Genomic DNA, 6,049 nt, shown 5'->3' with positions numbered 1-6,049 from the left:
AATGAAAAGTACCACATTTCTGGAGAGTCCCAGATACGTCCCAGGAGGTACGTTTTTTTGCAGTTTTTGATTTCGCAAATCCATCAGAGGCTGTTTTGTATACTTTTTGAGAGCTAAAATATCTCTCGTTAGTGCCATTTGCACCTGCTGTTCTCACGTATATCCACCAGAGGCCGATATCGACCGAATGACTGACTGAATGACTGACCGATCGATTGACCCATCTTCCTCCTTCCCTGAACCCAATCAATAGTGTTTTCAAAAGTACAGATTGACCCGTCCACCCGCTTTCCTGAACCAAACCACCAATTATTTAAAAGCAATCCAGAATAAGAAAAGCCCTTGGCTGATTTTTACCATGTTTTCAGGTTTTACCACATTCTCACCCTGTTATTTACTTGTTTATTTAATTTTTTGCTTCTGCTTTTGTCTCACCCACTTTCTGGAACTGTTCTTCGTTGGACTCAAACCCTGTCGTCACGGTCAACTCTCTGCATCTCAAGTCCACCGACGTACATGGCGAGCTACTGAGCAAACTGGTAACAGCAGGAAAGCAGTCCATAAGGAGGTAAGTGGTCAGCTGGTAAGCACCAAAAGGAGCCATACCGCACCGTAGTAATGGTTTTAAAAACGAAATGCAGCCATATGTACTTCTGGCTACATTATTCACGATCTCCAGAGATGTTTATAGGGCTACGTTTCCATAATGAGCCTATGTTGGTATTTGTAGATTAGCAGTCCTTTTTTTCTGATGATAAAGGATAACTATCCTTTGGGATAGTTTAGCCAAAATGAAAATGTACTTACTATTTACTCACTCTCAAGTGGTTCTAGATCTATATAAGTTTTGCAGAACACAAAAGAAGATATTTAGAAAAAAGTTGAATGGCATAGTGGTTCGCACTGCCACCTCACAGCAAGAAAGTCGCTGGTTCGAGTTCTGCCTGGACCAGTTGGCATTTCTGTGTGGAGTTTGCATGTTCTCCCTGTGTAGGTTTCCTTCAGGTGCTCCAGTTTCCCCCATAGTCCAAAGACATGCGGTGTAGGTAAATTGGATTAACTAAATTAGCTGTTGTGTACAAGTGTGTGTAAATGCGAGAGTATATGGGTGTTTCCCAGTACTGGGTGGTGGCTGAAATGGTCACTTTGTAAAATATATGCCAGAATAGTTGGTGGATCATTCCACTGTGGTGATCCCTGATAAATCAGGGCCTAAGCCAAAGCAAAATGAAGAAATGGATGAACCAGCAGCCAACAATATTCATAGTTGGAAAAACAAATACTATAGAAGATGTTTATCAGTTTGAAGCTTTCTTCAAAATCTGTTTTTGGGGTCAACAAGAAGTTCAAATCATGACAGAAGTGTACGTTTTAGGTGAACTGTCCCTTTAACAAGGTTGTTGTTTAAATCTTTCAGCCATTTTGAATTAGCAACAGCCTCAGAAATCGTTGTTTGATAGGGACACATTAACCTTTAAAAAGTTAATATCAAAGCTTGTTGGTCAAGGATCCCACATTAACTTTTACTCAGCATGAAGTTCTTCTCTGTTGATCGGCTCCTAGGGATTTATTAACCTAAGCAGGCCAGAGTGCTGAGCTAATGTAATTGCTTAAGCTGAAGCAGCCAATGAGCCGCGTGGGTTTAGTTTATTCTAAAGGATTCTTCAGTTTTATAGAATATACATGCATCCATTTCAAAATCATCTTTGGCACTGCCCAATTTTACTTCTCTTTTTACATGTGCGTTTACATAAAAGGTTTCTGCAGGGAACTAATTGCGACATACAGAAGACTGTTTCACATTACAAGGACCGGCAAATATAGTTTTTTGAATTTGTTTTTGGTTTCCACGTGTTTGTACATGTACATTTACATATGCACACACTCAAATATTTAATAGTGAGTAGGCTTGACAAACCACCTGTTGTAGACATTCACTTTTTCTTTCCATATGCACCAGACACTTTCTTGTGAGTACTTTCTGGGAAAAATGTGTAAACATTTAAATTATGCGTAAATATATATAAAATAGAAGAAAATGAAATTTTTAATTGATGTTTAATGTATCATTTTTCTATTAATAAAAATTTTCAGCAATTACATCACCATATGCTACATAGACTCATTAAAATGCAACATATATTTAAAAAGCAACATAGGCTCATTCTGAAAACGTAGCCCTTCTGGAGATCGTGAATATTGTAGGCAGAAGTACGTATGGCTGCATTTCGTCTTCAAAACGAACGCTACGGGGCGGTATGTCACCGTTCCTTTTCGCGTTTACAGGCTAACAGCTTGCCTCTGTATGGACAACTTTCCCGCTGTTGCCAGTTTGTCCAGTAGTTTGCCGTGTACGTCGATGAACTTGAGATGCAGCGAGGAGTAGACAACAATGACCAGGTTTGAGTGAGTGAAGAATGGTTCCAGAAAGCAGGTAAGACAAAAAACTAAGTTGAAAAACTAAGTAAATAACAGTGAGAATGTGGTAAAATCTGAAAACATGGTAAAAATCAGGCGAGGGCTTTTCTTTTTCTGGATTACTTTTTAAAACTGTTGGTTGGGTTTAGGGAAGTGGGTGGGCAGGTCAATCTGTGCTTTTGAAAACACTATTAGTTGGGTTTAGGGAAGAAGGAGGGTGGGTCAGTCAGTCAGTCAACAGTGGGCTCTGGTGGATTTATCCAAGAACAGCAGGCTCAAATGGCACTTGTGAGAGAAATTTGAGATCTCAAAAAGTGTACACAGCAGCCTCTGGTGGATTCACGAAAACAAAAACTGCAAAAAAGTACCTCCTGGGACATAGTTGGCGCTCTCCAGAAATGTATATGGCGGTACTTTTTCAGAATGAGCCTGGGTTGGTAAAATGACTCCCTTTCCTAACTTATTGTATCTCCTGTTATGATTTTGGATTCGATGTCGGACACAATACTTTTTCACATTATGATTATTAGTACATTATAATTATTACATTTTGACAAAATATGTCTGCGCTTTTTGTGAATGTTTGATAAAAATGTCTTTTTGATCATGTTTGATAAAAATTTTTAAAGTACAGTAGCTGACATCCATTATTCTTTTTGCACATATGCTTGTCAACTCATCATATCTATTGCTGTATTTAACACTACTGTTGTTGCTCCATCTCTCTACATGAGGTTAATTCATTCTCTTAAACCTGACAGTGTGTAAAATGTTTTGAGTGCTGTTTGGCAACATGTCGATAATAAGCAACTCTTTTATTTCTGATAAAATCCCATTAACACTCATATCATGATATTATTCAAATTTTAAATGACTATGGTGCGCTATAGTGTGCTTGTATTTTACAATAAAAAAAAATTCCCACAATGTCACAGAAGAATGATTGTTGCAACCCAGGCTCATTCTGAATACATACCTCTATATACATTTCTGGAGAGCACCAAATATGTCCCAGGAGGTACGTTTTTTTGCAATCCACCAGAGGCCGCTGTGTATGCTTTTTGAGATCTTAAATTTCTCTTGCGAGTGCCATTCGTGCCTGCTGTTCTCACATAAATCCACCAGAGGCTGCTGTTGACAGAACGGCTGACTAACTGACAGAATGACTGACTGACAGAATGACCGACTGACCCTCCTCCTTCCCTAAACCCAACCAATATTGCTTTCAAAAGCACAGATTGACCCACCCACCCACTTCATTCAACCCAAACGACAGCGTTTTCAAAAGCAATCCAGAAAAAGAAAAGCCCTTGTCTGATTTTTTTAACCAGATTTTCAGATTTTACCACATTCTCATCCTGTTATTTACTTGTTTACTTTATTTTTTGGCTTCTGTTTTTGTCTTACGTGCTTTCTGGAACCGTTCTTTGCCAGGCTCGAACCCTGTCGTCATATGTACTTCTTCTGGCTACATAATTCGCCATCTCCAGAAATGTATATAGGGCTACATTTTAGAATAAGCCTATGTTGAATTGTTTGGTTCTTCTTAAAGTGTCACTACTTTAGCCACGCATTCAGTGTATAGCTGCACAATTGATCATTACAAGCTCATGACCTCAATTCAAGCACCCACGCAACCTTATAAATGATCATGATTTTCATATATTTATTCATCCTTCAATTGCACTACATTCAAATCTGTATTGGACAGAAAAAGAGATTTAGTCTTTCATCTTTTCAGCCAGTATAAGTTCTGAGTTACAAGCAGTCAAACAACACATAATTACTGCGATAACAGTTTACAGTTCTTTACACTTTATATCAGTTTTTATATAATAATAATAAAGATCTTTTTTTCCCACAATATCAACATGAAATGAAAAGTTTCCATGTTTGTTAAGTTTAATGGTTAAAAAAAAAACAATAAATAACCCTTTTTTTAAGAGTGGAGCGTGATATTCTTTGTGAATACAGATCTGTCACTGGCCGTAAAGCCAACAGTCATGCTGTATGGCAGTTAAATAATGACTCTTTTTGGCTGAACACTTTGGTTGTTTACAAAAAACTACAGTACTTCCCCTTTCACAGATGTTTAACGGTCGAACGCAAGCACACAAAGCAGTGGACTGCTGTGCTGTACGTATGTTTGACTGATAAGATCACAGCTGCAAGTGAAGGAGACGAAGCCCAAGCTCCCAGCTGTTCAGGGCTAAATGACTCACTAATTAGTCACAGCAATTATGCCACTTATCTTAGAACTCGAGGAAATGGGAGTGTAGGACTGAGCTTGTAATAGATCACACATATTAGCAAAAATGCGTGGCTTAGAGGTGTTTGTGGTGGGACTTTCCTAAAAATAGGTGAGAAGAGATGAATTTCTAATCTGAAAGTGCTGAGCTTGTTTTCAAGCCATGGTTTTTCCGAACTGTCTGAAGACCACTGTTTCTGATGATGTCATGCCTAACAGAAGTGAAAGAGAAAAACATGCGAGTGTTGGAAAAATGATTAATGAGTGTGGTACTGTCACAGGGGCTTCCCCACTGAATCAAAAAAAACAAAAAAAAACCTTGATGATTGTGAAGTAAACTTTGCACTTTCCTGGAATGACAACTAGCTTACCAAAGGCCAAAAACCAAAAGCAAAGCACACACACACGCTCTCAGTTATTAAACATTATTTTAACATTACACTATCAGGCCCGTATAGCCAGCTTAAAAAAAAGAGGTATTCGCCTCTTTAATTATGAGGTATAAATATTGCATTTTAGTGACATTTTATACAATTTTTTTTTTCATTTCTAACTAATTTTTGCTGGATTAGCTTGTCGGATGGTTATCATAACCACACTTTCTGATGTACCAAAAAATATTTCCTACCATTTTGTCAAATTGCTTTCCCTACTATTTTAAGTGTTTATTTACAAATGTGCATTTAAACTGTACGTTTTATAGTAGTTTTATAAAAATTATTAAGATTTTGAATAAGGACGATTAAAAAGATACTTATTTTTAAAACACAAATTTATTATAATCTATCATTATTTTTATTATTTTTTTTAGAAATCTGTTAAAACTTGTTTTAAAGTAAAAATTGAAGCCACACGGAATCTGCACATGCAGAAATCCGCAGATTTTTAGCCCATTATTGAGTCTATTTTTTGTGTAAATTTATATTTATTCAGTTTTAAATGTATTTCAGTAATATTATTGACTAATATGAAAATGCTCATATGATTTATTTTCAATACAGTTTGAAAAGTAATATTTTCTGTCTTTTAGTAGATGCAAAATTCTGCGTAGAAAAAGCAAAAAATGTTAGGCAAATCAGCGAATAACAAACTGGCCAGCACATTCAACTTTTCTCATTGAGAATTTGGCCATTTGAATAAAATGAAAAAAAATCTAAAGCTATAATAATAATCCAACTTTTGGTCTTTCAAACCACCCGAACCCACCTTTGGCTCTGCTTGATTTAATTTGTATGATTCATAAGCCTTTAAGGGCATGGGCAATATCCTCATAATTCACCTTCTATTTGTAGGCCAATAGCTGTGTCATACTCATGTTATTATACTCATATACACTTGTTATTAGTCCTGATGCCACAAAAACATGGTACACAGTAACAATGT

Source organism: Danio aesculapii, chromosome 24, assembly GCF_903798145.1.
Source record: "Danio aesculapii chromosome 24, fDanAes4.1, whole genome shotgun sequence".
Taxonomy (NCBI): domain Eukaryota; kingdom Metazoa; phylum Chordata; class Actinopteri; order Cypriniformes; family Danionidae; genus Danio; species Danio aesculapii.
The sequence above is the reverse complement of the archived record's forward strand: the minus strand, read 5'-3'. Positions refer to the sequence as shown.